A 16,716-nucleotide genomic window follows, 5' to 3' on the forward strand; every position below is an offset into this window, starting at 1 on the left:
CTACTTACTAAACAACAAAACAGAAGTATTAGAACCAAAGTAACCAGAATGGACAAATTTATAAATGAAAAACCTAATAAAATATAATTAAACTCCCATTTGTAGTAGCATTAGGATAGATTTAAACAGGATTGTTACTTATATGAGGGAAATTACAAACTAAAAGTCATTACTAAGCGACCTCAAATAAGATTTGAATATGGGAAAAATGACTCATAATTTGGATAGAAAAAGCAGAACTGAAAAATAGCAGTACTCCCTAAATTAAATAAGTGGTTAACATCTTTAAATAAAAATCCAAATGGAATTTATTTTGGAACCTGAAAAAGACTTTCCATGTAAGTTTATCTGAAAGTATAAGAAATAGAGAACAGCTGAGAACTTTGGGAAAGAGTAGCATGATAGCTAAATTTTGCTAACAGTATAAAGTGTAAGTTTAATTAAAAAACAGAATACGATGGCAAGAACAAAGAGAGACTATTTTATATGTGAATGTTAATGGCATCAAAAGCCTAAGAGGATCTGAAAAAAAAAAAAATGTAGTATGTATAACACCCAGTGCTCATCACATCATGTGCTCTCCTTAAAATACCCATGAACCGTTGAACACTATATCAAAACCTAATGATGTGCTATATGTTGGCTAATTTAACATAATAAAAATGTGGCTATATCAAGTCCTTAAAATATAAACAGAAGTATATTTAAGATAGAGAAAAACTAAACAAAAAAAAAAAATACAAAGGACGCCAGGTGGTGGCGCCCTCTGGTGGCAAAAGCAGTGGCGCTGGCTGTGATCTAGCCGCGTGTGCAAGGCTGTATCTGCCTTCTGAGCTCTTTCTTGGTAGCAGACAGGGCTGAGGTCAAGAAGAACTTGAAGGGAAGCCATTAGGAAGGACTCAGAGCACTGGACTTCACATACACTAGCCGTCCAACAGCTCAAAGTCAGGCATGTTGTATTGATGGTTACAAGTGCCAGTCATTTTAAGCTCTTAGGACTAAAAAGGAAACCGGAAACTTTGGGGTTCTTGCGTGTCAGAGCATATTGTTTCTTCTCAACAAGGTGAGCCGTGGACAGAATAGGAGTAAGTTTTCCAGGATTGTGTACATAAGGATTTGGCTTAGAATAAATGTAATCAAAACTAATGATAAAGATTACATTAAATCATAAATAAACATGAAAGTAAAAATAAAAATCTTTAAGAACATTTCCTAGAACTGAAGGACATGCATTTCTAGAATTATAAGGGCCAGCCAAATGCCTAGTGCATCGAAGATCCAAATTCCATCATTGGCAAATTTTAGAATACGAAATATAAAGAGAAGGCCCTAAAAGATTATAGAGAGAAGTTGTTCTAGCAATCATACGAACAAAATGGGGTTTAGTATTAAGGATTAAAGTCACAGTGGCATTGGGCTTATGGTAAAATGGGAAACTGGGAAACAATAAAGCAATGTCTTTAAAAAGCTAGAATTTTAATGTAAATTCCGTGGAAGTGTGGGAGTGCAACAAAGGGGAGATGGGAAGCCAATTTATAATGTGATGATGATACAGCAGGGGCTCTGAGGATAATGATTGTGTGGAGGGTCTGGAAAGAAAGCAATCATATCTCGATGTGGAAAGACTCCATCTATGGTTGATGTTTCAAATGGGAGGAAATGCTCCCAAGTGTTTACCAAGTGGAAATGAATCTTCATGTTCTGTTGGAGATGAATACATGGAAAACAAAGAAAACAGGAAATCACACAATTATTATATCCAAGGAAGAGAGGAGTTTTAGGGATGCCTGGGTGGCTCAGTTGGTTAAGCGTCTGACTCTTGGTTTCAGTTCAGGTCATGATCTCAGGGTCGTGAGGTTGAGTCCCACATCAGCAGTGCCCTTGCCCCTCCCCCCACTCAGGTGCGTATGTGGGCACTCTTTCGCTTTAAAAATAAGCGAATGAAAATCTTAAGAAAGGAATTTTAGGGGTGCCTGGGTGGCTCAGTGGATTAAGCCTCTGCCTTCAGCCTAGGTCATGGTCTCAGGGTCCTGGGATCAAGCCCCGCATCGGGCTCTCTGCTCAGTGGGGGGCCTGCCTCCCCACTCTCTCTCTGCCTCTCTATTGTGATGTCTCTATCAAATAAATAAAATCTTTTTAAAAAAAGAAAGGAATTTTATAAGAAAATAAAAATTCTAGTGTTCTTTGTTGCTTATAAGTTTTAGTCACATAATTATTTTAATGTGAAGTCAAATATTGACTTAAAAGTAAAAGCTTTGTCATGTAACTGTTGGGAAGACGAAGCATGGGAAGCATGCATTTTAGGGGAGGTATAGGAGGCCTGATGTTGATATACTAATGTATGCATTAACACACAATATTTAAGCATGTTTTAGCCTCAAAAAGAGAATGATTTTATCCTCCTTTCCTCCTTTCCTTTCCTTCTTTCTATCCCCCTCTCCCTCTTTTCCCTCTTTCCTTTCTCTTTCTTTCTGGAAGCAGCAGAGGGAAGACCTTGTCCCCTGAGGTTCATTCTAATTCAGAGGTAGAGGCAAGGTGATAGTATAGATAAAGGGTAATTTGTGCAGTCTGGTCTATTGGACAATAAGCAGTGAGAGTCTTATTTATTCAGGGAGGAGGACCAAGAGATGGAGAAATGTCTGAAGCAAGAATGAATTTCTCTAAATTTGAGGAACAGTAAGAAAGCTGGAGGTACCTATCCTAAGGGCCTGTTGTAGGAGGTTTGGATAGGAGAGAGAAATCCAGATGTGATCACATAGGGCTTTACAGAACCTGGGAACAAATTTGGCTTCTCTGTGCATGAAGACTGTGGACGGCAAAGCAGAAGCCTGGAGAGCACAGGGACACTGAAGGCCTGGGCAGGGCTCGTAGCCATGGAGGTGGTAGACATATAGCTCTTCTGACCCAGTGTCCGTACATTCTCAGCCAGCTGAGAGGAATCCAGCATTCTGAGCTCTCGGTGCCTATTCTCCAAATGAGTTCTTTATTGAGAAATGCCATTGGCTACATGCCTGAAGCTGCCGGAAGTATGGCCTTGGAACTCTGAGGCTGGAGAGGAGATGATCAGTGAATGAATCCTGGGGAGTGATGAGATGTCAGAGAATATGGTCTGATTATTCTCAAACCCAGTGCCTTTCAAAGAAAACTATATTGAACTGAAACACTGAATCATCAGCAACAAATCAGTGTATTAGAATTACCTGAAACAGCTTCTAAACCTTTCAGCACATGGGTCAATATCCTGGATAATCACCAATTAGAAGCATTGCTTCTAGAATGCCAGTTCCTTCAAGGAATGTCTGCTACCCGTGCTATGCATTATGATGGGATGTTTTGCAGAAGTGCTATGTGAACCAGCTTGTACCACCACCGAACAGGGAAGTTCTTAACAAACATGTACTGCTTAAGTGCATGCCAGTGCCATTTTTTCATTTTGTCAATGTAATATGGTATATTTAATGCATTCAGTCTAGGCTGTTGAAACTGAAACGGTTATCCTTTAGTGTCCCAGAAGTCTAATTACAAGCCAGCTAATTCTCTTTATCTATGTTCTGATAGCTTCTCTATTAGAATAAAGAAACTGTGTAATAGAATGACTTTTGACTGTATGTTTCAATGTTAATAAGATGTGGTTTAACTGCTTCTACAAGTTTCTCTCCTTCCTAACACTCTAGTTGATATGAAACAGGACAAGCTGGTTTTGCTGAATCTTACATAGTATTTCAGTACTACCTGCCACCCAAGGGTAGAAAGCAATTTTTGTTTTCCTTCTTTTTTTTCTTATGATAAATATATGGTGAGCACCTAAGATTCTGAGCAGCGAACGAGGTAGAAACAAATTCTCTTATAATCTCATTCAAGTGGAGAAATAAAGATAGCAAGAAGCACAAAGTAAAATATATAGTACATCAGATGGTGATAAGTATTATGGAGAAAAATTCAGCAGGAGGGATGATTAGTTGGCATATAATTCAATGGCAGGGAGGGGGAGTATATTTTGAAGTCTGGCTGGATACTTACTAATGTCCAGATTCCAACACTATTCATTTAGTATTTAATGTTCTTTACCTTAGTCTTAGAAAAAGGTTCCTTTGAAAAACTTGGTGGAAGCTCACTTTAACAAGACGAGCTATTTAACTTTTGAACTTTCACTGCTCTTAATGGCTATACTTTTCCCTCCCTCTGGATTGTGTTATCTACTCCCCAGCTCTCACTAGTATGCCAGGGATAATGACTCTCAGTTTACTTCTTTGTGACCTGACCGAGGTTGACTTAGATTCCAAACTCCAAAGTGTGTTGGACTCTCACCCACCTGAATGACCCATAGACATCTCAAAATCAGCATGTCCAAATATGGACTCACTACTGTACCATTCATGTCGCAACACATGGGATCATTTTTCCTGAATTCCCTATCTTGTTGAGGGCATCGTAGTTAAACTCATGTGATCGAAAAATGCTGTCCTTTCTGCACCTTTCCTTTATCTTCATATCCACATAATGTGACTTCCTTCCTGTTGCGTTCAAAGCAACTGATTAAAAAAAAAAAAAAGTTAACTGAGCTGACTCCCCCACCCCCTTAAATTATCTGGATTGTACCAAGCACCATGTTAAGTTTTAGGAATGTGAATTGAATGAAGATGATTTTGCTAAACCCAAAACAACCAGGCTTGTTTGGTTGGACCCGAGACAGACTAATGGCTGATTTGTGTGGTGGTTTTTGTTCTAGAATGCTAAGGGAGAGCACCTGTAAAGGGTGAGGTTCTGAAAGCAGTAGAAGAGATGGGATGAGATACTGTCCCTGCACACATGGGGCATTTCTGTTGGTTTAGGCCTATTTGGAAAGAGTGGTTAGAGGTATAACCTCTGGACGATAGCTTTTCATGAAGAGCTCTGTGAGACACAGACTATGGCATAAGGATGGACTAACACTGTTGATTAAGTCGTTTGGCAATAATGTGCGACACAGGTGGAGAGAGGGGTTTCCCTGCTTCATGGCTATGCACAGTACTGCTCTAGCACCCCAGGTTGGTAACCCTTTCTAGGGGGCTATCAAGTAAGAAGGAGAATTGCACTAGGGGCACCTTGAGCAAAAGAAAATGACAAATGGAGCAGGAGCAAAACAAAAAACAAAAAACACCCAGGAATTTGTTTGTTACCATATGGGTCAAAATTAGAAGCCCGTTATTCTAATGAAAACAACATGAAATATATCCAAACTTCAGTTTTAGGGAATTTAGATGAGATTGTCAGTGGGAAAGGTAAACATTCTCTGAAATCAGATTGTTCTAAGTGCACATTCCACCTCTCCCATTTCCTTCTGAGCAATCTTGAGAAAGCCACACATCTGTATTTTTTAAAATTTTTATTAACATATAATGTATTCTTTACATTATATGTACAAGTACAGGTCTGTAATCCTCAGTCTTACACAATTCACAGCACTCACCATAGCACATATCCTCCCTAGTGTTCATAACCCAACCACCCTATCCCTTCCCTGACCCCCCTCAGTAACCCTCAGTTTATTACTGAGATTAAGAGTCTCTTATGGTTTGTCTCCCTTCCCAACCCCATCTTGTTTCATTTTTCCCTCTCTCCCCCCACAACCTCTCACCCTGCCTCTCAAATTCCTCATATCAGAGAGATCATATGATAATTGTCTTTCTCTGATTGACTCATTTGGCTTAGCATAATACCTTCTGGTTCCATCCATGTTGTTGCAAATGACAAGATTTCGTGGGGTTTTTTTTATGGCTGCATAATATTCCTGTGTGTGTGTGTGTGTGTGTGTGTGTGTGTGTATCACATCTTCTTTATCCATTCATCTATCAGTGGACATCTAAGCTCTTTCCACAGTTTAAGCCACACATCTTTTCTGAGCATTAGTGTCTTCAGATGTTTACCCATAACCTATTATAGCTATGGAGAATACATATATTAAAGTGTATAAAGTTATATCTACAACACAGCTTCTGGAGTATTCTATATGCCCAACAACTGGTATTAATAATAATCACAACAGTAAAAACAGTGAGGTTGCTTCTTTGATCCCTAGTCCTGTAGGAGACTAAGGGATACAATTTTTGACACTATTCATGGAAGCTATTTGAAGAAGGTATGTAAAAGGAAGGACATGTACCTGTCTTATCACCCTTTTCAGTGAAATTTAAAGTAACAAAAGAGAAAAGGTAGCAAGAGGAAAATGTGAGCGATCCATAGCATTGCCATTGCTCTTTGATAGTAGGTGCATAGCGGGCTCTTGAGCCTGCAAAGTAAATTCCAGATTTTGTCTAGCCTGGGATTGAGTCCCACATCTGGCTCCCAGCTCTACGGGGAGTCTGCTTCTCCCTCTGACCTTCTCCCCTCTCATGCTTTCTTTCACTCTCCCTCTCTCTCTCTCAAATGCATTAAAAAAAGATCTTAAATAATCTAAAGGACAAAAGTTAAAAAAAAAAAAAAAAAAGAAGAAGAAGAAGAAGAAGAAATGTGAACTCTGGAAAAAGGTCCCCGAGATTTTCCATTTTGTTTGATGCATCATCGCGCTGATGGTTGTTGGAGGACCTGAAGGCACAGCGCTAAAGGCTCCAGAGGTTCTGTTAGCAGCCAGTGGTCTGACAATAGGTGAGCTTTAAAATAAGACACCCAGCCACAGTGTTTATGATATTTTAATTCCTCCGGAAATTTTGCTGGGCTCCATACTCAAATTTCTAGCTGCCTCTTTTATAAATAATGTAGAATTTTTAATTCCCAGGAACAATGATATAATAGGATAATTAAGAATAAATTTAAATAAATAATTTAAAAATTTATTTAAGATAAAATATTTAATAAAACTAAAAAACTGGTACGAGGACTCTGAAAAGTCATCTGGCAATCCATAGTGAGGCTGAATACATTCATGTACATAGACCTTTCTTCTGTGTCACTTGGGCCAAGTTTTTCTTTCCTTTTCTTTCTTTTTTTTAACCTCTCTGTGCTTCGTTTTTTCTTTATTTTCAATGAGGATAATTTTAATAGCTCCTATTGCACAGATTAATTGTAATTATTGGATGAGTTACATATACAAGATTTAGAACAGTTTGGCATAGAGTAAATTCCTAAAAAAAAAAAAAAAAGTTCATGCTTATATCTAGGCATTCATCATGAAATTAAAAAGAAATTTTGTAAGAAAGGAAATTAATGAGCTAATGACTGGGTAAATGAGATTAGACATTGAAAATGGAACCCTCTTCACAAATTAAATCCATAGACAAAGTTTAAAATGAGCTTGGCCTTAAGGGAACTTGCCTCAACCATCTGGTTAAAACTCAGAGTCCATTGCTTCCAGAAAGATACACGCTGGCCCATCTGAATTGACATCTGTGTACACACTGAAGTCCCGAAGGATAATTAAGAGAGCAAACTCCAACAATACTGACATAAGCCTGGAGAATGAAGCTATAAAATTCTCTATATAAACAAGTGGCCTATATAACTACAGAACTATAAATTTTGGTCGTGCCCCAGGGACACCTGAAATACCCAGATGATCAAATAAAAATAAACTCATTTCTGAAGTAGATGGCAAACAAGATTTTAAAAATCACACCTCCCATCACTTTTACTCACTATTAGGCAGATGAATTCATGCTACATTTTTTCGTGGCAGTTTTGAATGACATGTCATGACCAAAGCATGGAATATATTTCTCTAGTTTGCCACAGATTTTTAGACTTTTTATTGAGGTCTAGCATACATAAAATGCATTAAGCATCCATGTGTAGCTGAGCGAATTTTCACAAGTAAATGCATCTATGTAACTAGAATCTTTTTAAGAAAAATTACCCTTCTGGCTCTCCTAGTTACTAATCTCCCTCGTTTGTAACTACTATCTTGCTTCTTACCTACCACTAGACAATGATTTTGTTTAGTTTTGAAGCGGTAACCTGCAACTTGTATTTTGTGTGTGTGTGTGTGTGTGTGTGTCTTTCCCTCAACACTGAGATCCACAATAGTTCTATTCTCATTGATGTTTAGAATGTCATTATATAAATACACCAGAATTTATCCATCCCATTGTTGGGTAAGCCTAGGAATTGTTTCTAGCTTGGGATATTAATAATACGAAAAATTTGAACATGTATTTGGTGAACATTTTGACTCATTTCTGCAGGTTATATGCCTGGGAGTAGAATTGCGAGGTCTATGTACATGAATGTACTCAGCTTCACTGTGGATTGCCAGATGACTTTCCAGAGTCCTTTTACCAATTTTCAGTTTATTAGATGAAGTATCAGAATCAGTTAGTATTTTTCTCATTAAATTAAAACATTGAGGGGAAATGCACAGATAGTAAGTGCATAAATCAAAGAATGCGGCAAATGTGTATATTTGTGTAACCACAACTTTAAACAAGATATCATACATTCTGGGGTGCCTGGATGGCTCAGTTGGTTAAATGGCCAGCTCTTGATTTCAGCTCAGGTCAGGTCATGAATTCAGGGTCCTGAGATCAAGTCCTGTGTCAGGCTCCATGCTCAGCAGGGAGTCTACATGAGGATTCTTTCTCCCTCTTCCTTGGCCCCTCCCCCAGCATGCATGTGCACAGTTTCTCTCTTACTAAAATAAATCTTAAAAAAGATAGAATACTTTTCCATTACCTGAGAAAGTTTCTTCATGCCCCTTCTGATCATTCTCCCCCTTGTAGGCAACCGCTGTTGTAATCCCTGTCACCATTGGTTAGTTTTGACCATTCATGAATATTCCTTTAATGGAATGATACTCTTGTGACTGGCTTCATTTGCTCAGTATGATTTTGATAGTCATCTCTGTGTTGTTTGTATCAGTAAGCATTCTTTTTTGTGTATATGTAGTATTCTGTTGTATGACTATGTTATAATTGCTTTTCCATTCCACTGTTGATGGACTTTTGAATTCTTTCAAGTTTGGGCTTATTACAAATAAAATTGCTACGAAAGCTCTCCTAGAAGTCTTTTTGAGAACATCTGCTTTGGTTTCTCATAGGTAAATACTTAGAGAAGAATTTCTTGGTCATCAGGTAGGTATGTTTAACTTTTGAAAACTACCAAATAATTTTCCAAAGTAGTTAAACCATATTCAAACCTCACTACACATATCAGGAAGATCTAGTTGCTATACATCTTTGCCAATATTTGGTCTTGTCTTTTTTATTATAATCACTCTCATGGGTATAAAATAGTAAATATCATATTGTGGTTTTAACTGACTTTTTCTCTGATGAAAATGATATTGAGGGGCACCTGGGTAGCTCAGGCCTTGAACATCTGCCTTTGCCCCAGGTCATGATCCCAGAGTCCTGGGATCAAGCCCTGCATTGGGCTCTCTGCTCAGTAGGAAGCCTGCTTCTCCCCCTCTCTCTCCCCCTGCTTGTGTTCCCTCTCTCGCTGTCTCTGTCAAATAAACAATTTAAAAGTCCTTAAAAAAATGATATTGAGGGGCACCTGGGTGGCTCAGTGGGTTAAGCCTCTGCCTTTGGCTCAGGTCATGATCCCAGGGTCCTGGGATCGAGCCCCACATCGGGCTCTCTGCTCAGCGGGGAGCCTGCTTCCCCCTCTCTCTCTGCCTGCCTCTCTTCCTACTTGTGATTTCTCTCTCTGTCAAATAAAAAATTAAATAATTAAAAAAAATGATATTGAACACCTTTTTAATAAAGTTATTGCATAATCCTTTGGAATCATGCCCGTTTAAACCTTAGTCCAAGTTTTTATACGTTGGATTGTGCTTTTTGATTTATAGGAAATTCTATATCCTGGATTCAAATCTTTTGTCAGATATATTTGTAACAAATATTTTCTTCTATTCTGGCTTGCCTTTACATTTTCTTAATTGTGTATTTTGGTGACCAGAAATCCTTAATTTTGAGGGAGTCTGATTTGATGGTTTTATTTTTCATGTTTATTGGGTTTTACAAAATAGCTTCTCAAGAAATCTCTGCCTATCAGAGTTGCAACAATCATCTTCCAGGTTTTCTTCTAGGAGATTTAGGATTTTATCTTTTATATTTAGCTCCATGACCCATCTTGAATCAAGTCTTACATGTGGTCTGAGGTAGCAGTCAAGGTTCATTTTTCTTTGTCTTTATCAGGTTATTCCAGGATCATTAAAAATGATTCTCTTTTTCCCCTTTGAATAGTTTCAGAGCATTTGTTAGAAATTTAATGTTTGTGTTTTCCTCTGAACTCCTTATTTCATGGACCTATTTTTTTTTTTTTTTTTAATGGCAGTAACCCATCTTGGTTACTGTAGCTTTATAATAAGCCTATAATAAGGCAGTAGATCTTCCAACATTATTGTTTTTGAACAAGTATATTTGGATTAGTACACACTGTTCTCCATATGTGATTTAGAACCAACATGACTATTTAGCAAAAAGGCCTGCTGATTTGGATTGTGATTATAAGGTACTATAGATAAATTTGGGGAATATTGACATATTTATAATGTGGATCTTCCTCAAATTTATCTATAGATACCTTATATCTATGTATCTATAGATACCAAACATTATAAATATTTAGTCTTCCAATCTAAATCATGATATCTCCCTTCATTTATATAGGTCTTTAATTGATTTCAGTAATGCTTGTAGTATTCACTATTGAAGTCTTTCATTTTTGTATTTTTTAGGAAGATTTATTTATTTGAGAGAGGGAGAGAGGGAGAGAGAAAGAACACTCAAGTGGAGAGGAGGGGTAGAGGGAGAAAATCTTTGAGCAGACTCCCTGCTGAGCTGGGAGCCTAACATGGGGCTCCACCTCATGACCCTGAGATGATGACCTCAGCCAAAATCAGGAGTTGGAACGCTTAACTGACTGAACCACGCAGGCACCCCTGTATGTTTTTAAACTTAATTTTAAGTGTTCTATGTTTAACACTGTTATAAATGAGGTATTAAAAATTCATTATTTTTCTGGGGCATCTGGGTGGTTCAGTTGGTAAAGCATTGGACTCTTGGTTTTGGCTCAGCTCATGATCTCATGGGTTATGGGATCGAGCCCCACATCAGGCTCACCCTCAGCCAGGGTGTCTGCTTGAAGATTCTCTCTCCCTCTGCTCCTCCCCTTGCTTGTACTCTCTCTCTAAAATAAAATAAATCCTTTTAAAAAGTCATTATTTTTAGTTAGTTCCTACTGCTATGTATAGACAGAAAATTGGTTTTTGTGTATTGACCTTGTGTTCCATGATCTTCATAAATTCATTTATTCTAGTATTTTTTGGTATATTCTTGAGGATTTTCTATGTAAACTATTACATCTTCTATGTAAAGTACTAGGTTTGTTTCTTCCTTTTTAAGCTTTTTATTTATTTTTCCTGCCCATTGCACTGAGTAGGAACTCCAGTATAATAAATACAAATGGTAAGAGTATATGTTTTTACTTTGTTTCCAAACTTAGGTGGAAAATATCTGGTCTTTCATTATTTTTCATAGAAATCCTTTTTCAAATTGCAGCTATCTTCTTTTTTATGCACCGAACATATCATAAAGGTTTTCTACTTTATTCTGTTGTTGTGAATTATAGAGTGAGATTGTTGTTGTTGTGTTTTGTTTTGTTTTTTGGTGTTAAATCAACCTTGCATTCTTGGAGTAAATGTCACTTGGTGATGATGTATTACACTTTTATACTTTGCTGAATTCTGTTTACTATTAGGTATGAGTGAATCTATTTGCATGAAGTATATGAAGTGTATTGGTGTATAACTGTCTTTCTCTTAATGTATTTTTCAGGTATTTGTGTCATGGTTTTCCTGTTTTTTTTTTTTTTTTTTTTTTTGCTTTGTTTATTTTATTTTTGTTTTTTGTCTTTTAATTAGTTTGAGAGTATTTCTTCCTGTTTAACTTTCTGGATTTGTGTAGAATTTGTATTTCATTCTTAAGTGTTTGATTTCCTGAGTGAAATCATTTGTGTCCGTCTGCTTTTTTCTTTGCAGAAGATGTTTGATAAGGAATTTAATTCCATCGATGGATGTAGAGCTAAACATTTCCAATTTCTATTACAAATTTGGTAAGAAGTGACTTAAGACATTTTTTTAAAAGACTTTATTGATGTATTTGACAGACAGAGATCACAAGCAGGCAGACAGGCAGGCAGAGATAGAGGGGGAGAAGCAGGCTCCCTGCTGAGCAGAGAGCCAGATGCGGGGCTTGATTCCAGGACCCTGAGATGATGACCTGAGCCGAAGGCAGAGGCTTAACCCACTGTGCCACCCAGGTGCCCCAAGAGATTTGTTGACTTTGTTTTTTGAATTATTGAATTAATTTGATAATATTGTCTTATTATTTTTAAATATCTGTAGGTTTGTAATGATAACTCCTTTAATATATTTGGTCATTTTTATTTCTTTTCTTGACCTGCTTTCCTATTAGTTAATTAATCTTGTACATTCTGTAGCCCCAAAGTTTGGTTTTGTTAATTTTCTCTCTTGTTTGTCAGTTTTATGCTCTTGATGATTCTCTCCTTTCCACTTACTTGGATTGACTGTGTTATCATTTGTGATTTTTATTTGTACCTTGGATTTTCCTTCTCTAATGTAAGGAATGCAGAAGAGGACACAGTAGAGAAAGGGAAAAGCTTCCCTGCCTGTCTTACCAATCTAATGGGACCTTTAGAAAAGACCTTAGTGGTATATGTGCTAATTTAACTTAGTCAATCCGCTCAATACATCTGATATAAAGCCATTCATCAACAGCATAGCAGCATCCCTCCTTGTAGGAGAGTGTAGTGAAGTGGCCCAAGAGGACAGTAACCTGCTACTTTTAAGTAAAAGATGGATTTGGCCATAAGCACTGAGAGAATGAATAAAATAATAGCAATACTACCACAAATAATCAAAAAAGAAATAACTATTCATTAATGCTTACTATTTTCTAGGAACTTTACATTATATTTGAAATTATGTCTGGCTGCTTTCTCTCAATACTTAGGAGATTCATCTATGTTTTGTAGAGTCATTCTAATTGCTGGATCATATCTTATTGTATGAATATATTTACCTATTCAGCTCTTGATAGCCATTTGGTTAATTTCTATCTTGGGTCTATAGCAAATAATGTTGCAATGAATATATTCTTATGTTTATATTTTCATGTACATTTGTATACATTTCTGTTGGATATATACAAAGGAATATAATTGCTAGGTCCAAAGATTTTTGTTCTTATGTTCACATTTAGTAAACACTATTAAATAGTATTCTAAAATGATTAATAAGAAGAAATTTCTTTTAAAAAGAACCTTTACTCTTTTGTAAAAAGGAAAACTAATACCACTGACCATAATCAGAAAACTAATCACAAGATAGAAAAATAAATACAAGCTATGTTTACATTTCTGCTGCCTTGTATAAATTTTAATTGCCACAACATGTGTTGGTACCATACTTTGGGTAACGCAGGTCTGTGCCACTTATTAATAATTAATCATATATTGTCTAGTTTTATATTGCCTTGGCAGATATTATATTTTTGAAATGAAATGTAATTTTCTGTCTTACTTCTTTTCTTACAAATGGTAGAGACATTATTTGATCATTTGTATCATTAAAATGATTTAGTAAAAAGTCTTGAAGATTTCAGGAAATACTTAATGTAAGCAATTTTTAAGTTGGCTATTTGCCACAACACTTTTTTTTAAGCCTTAAACCAGTGATGGTATTATATTGTAAGCACATGCATACTCGTGTCATATTTCTTTTGGTACATCTTACGGGTTGTTGGCATGTTGAAGCTTAGGAATTGGAGTCAATAACTAGATTTAAATACCTTATTTTCTCCCTTCACCCTATTTTTAGTCATGTAATTTAATCATTGAATCTGTTTTTTTAAAAAAATTAGAATTATAATGCATTGTAGCATAAAGTTAAATGAGGATTAAATAAGAGAATAGGAGTTGAGTTCCCGGGACATAGTAGGTGTTCAATAAATTTCCATCTGTAGACTATTTTTTGCATGACCTTGATTGAAAACTAAATGACTTAATATATATTAAAAAATATATTTGCTTCTGGAAGTTATTTAAGTGTAAGTAACTATATATTTCAACATGCATAGCTCTATATTTAAAAATATGTCTCAATTCTCAAAGTCTACGCTGCTTCTGAGAGTGTCTTACTTATTCCTCCTTTGGAATAATTAAACAGAATGGGAATCTGGCTAAATGAGACATACGACACCTTGATAATGACCAGACTTATATAATGGTCAGTGTAACCTGGGCTTTGAAATCAGAGAATGTGGAGTTAAATCTTGGCTCTATACTTACTTGCTATGATGGCAGGTTATGTAACCTCTTTGGATTTAAATTTCCTAATCTATAAAATAGAGATTATAACACCTACCTCATTGTCTAACACACAACACAATCACTCTTAAATGATGCGTTTGTACTGAAACTCTACTTTCTTAGTGGATTGGGTTGTTTATCTTCTGCTTTCCTAGTAAATTACTATCTTTGTTTCATGTACTTATCTATAAATTAAACAATAAGAAAAAGACACTGTTCATATACCCGATTATACGTGGTCTTTGTAGGCTGTCACACATAGGATGTGGTGAGTCCTGTCTTCAGTGAACTCACCCTTGATCTGAGGATTTCATTTCAGGAATAGATAGTACATGGATCTAACGTTTTTAATTGCTGGGAACAACACAAGGTGACTATCTGATCTTTTTCTTTTTTGATCTTTTAAAATGTCAATTTGAACTTGTGAATTTAATAAAGGCAAAGATAAAAAAGAAACCAAAGTAGTAATTTTGAATGTAATCCCAGAAACTTGTTTATTTCATTTGTTTCAGAGAGCTGTCATTCTGAGAAGATTAGGGATACTCATTTTAATAAGTTCAAGTTAAGCAAGCATTCTACATGCACAAAAGCTGGGGTAAAATTCACTAATAAACAGAAGTTGATTGGAAAGTCTGACTTTGTTGATTACATAGCATTAAACATGACTTTAGAAGCAGTGGGAAAGAATATAGGGAAGAAAAACAGATAAAGCAAATATATTTGAATCTGGAAGTCATCTGGTTGCTGACTTGACACTTCCAAGGCCATCCTCTGGGGACTCAATGAACATTAGCTGCAGTAGTGTTTTAAGTCAGGCACTGCCAAATGCCAGTTTCACTCTTGAAAGCTGTTATTTAATTTGGGTGGCAGATACCCAAGATGACTTTTTCATTTGCAAAGAGCAGCAAACTACCTGGGTTACTGGTGAACTGTGTGTAATACTTGCTAACCACCGCTTGATTTTTTTTGCCAGTATATACTGCTTGTCTCTGTAGATGACAGGAGGGAATTCCCGATTGTGGAAGCAATGGAGAAAACAGCAGTTGTGTCCATTACCAGCGCAAATAATAATCACCATTGAATGAACTGGCCAGGAATGAGTCTTACTGTTATCTCTAGCGCTTGTAAGTGATTACATTGATCATTACATTGATCATTTAATACATAATTCCAAAGATAAATATCCCCAAAGTATCAAGTCAAATAGACAGGCTTGATATCAGTATTTGGGAGACCACCGTTTATGTGAGAACTTCCACTATTAGGGGAGGTAGTATTGGAGACGTGCTTTCCATTCTTCTTTCCAGTTTTACTCAGAGAACAGTGCTTCATCTGATTGGAGAGGTGAGGGCCTAACAGCTACTGTTTCATGTTATGCTTTTGAATATGTGGCGACTAGATGGTATCTGTGCTGCAGACCAAATCTTATTGTAAAGTAGGATCCAAGGGACTAGAGAAGGAACAGGGAGCCCATAGGTTTTGGTTAGTGGCAATAAAGCTATTACATAGATTGCCATTACCCTAGCTCCTGTACCTGGTCTGAACTGGGTCTGAACTTGGGAGGGAGAGAGGTAAGTGATTTACTGGTTCTCTTATCTCCCAGCCTAAATGTTATAAAGATATGATTCCAATGGACATATTAAGGGATTATCTGAGAACTCTATGCCGGCTGTGAAAGCCGAGCTGGTGCTTGGAAGGGAGTCAGTCGTTGGCACGCTGCAGTAACTGGGGGGCACAGGGATCGGCACTGCTGGCTGTACTTGATGCAGATCAGTGGGAAGAGCTCAATAAATCTCTCCTCCTCATAGGAGAGTGGGAGCTATTGATCGCCCATGGCTCCATTAGCTCTGTATGACTTCACTGAAATTAAAATCTTCAGGGCTCGATCTTCCCTCAGATAGCCCTATGTACACAGGGACCTAATCTAACCTTGTACCGGGTGGTGCTTTTTTTTTTTTTATTTTTTTTATTTCTCCTTTCCCCTCTTTCACCTACCATCTAGGTATTTGAGATGAGCAAGCTTCATCCTTCAGAATTTTAATAGGCCCCTGTTTAAAGTAACGCCTCTGACCTTTATGAAATTAAAGAGTAGGGAGAGCATTGCCAGTAAGACCTAACCGATCATTCTGTCTGCTGGCCAGTCTCCATTTGTGTGTGTCCGCTTTTTCCAAGGAGAAAAAGAGCCTTTCACAAAACCACCTCTAGGGCTCATCAGGATACAGTTGAAATGTTGAAATCAGGTAAATCAGTTGTTACTAAATATGATAGACTGAGGCACAAAGATCTGGGATTACTCGTGTTTCATGCTGGAGGTTTTATTACCCCGATCCGTACGCTGTGGCCTTGTTTTATTAATGGCAGGTCCTAAAATGTTTATTTTGCTCTTCTCTTGATTCTTGACTCCATCATTAG

This window comes from Martes martes (assembly GCF_963455335.1).
Source record: "Martes martes genome assembly, chromosome: 12".
Classification (NCBI taxonomy): domain Eukaryota; kingdom Metazoa; phylum Chordata; class Mammalia; order Carnivora; family Mustelidae; genus Martes; species Martes martes.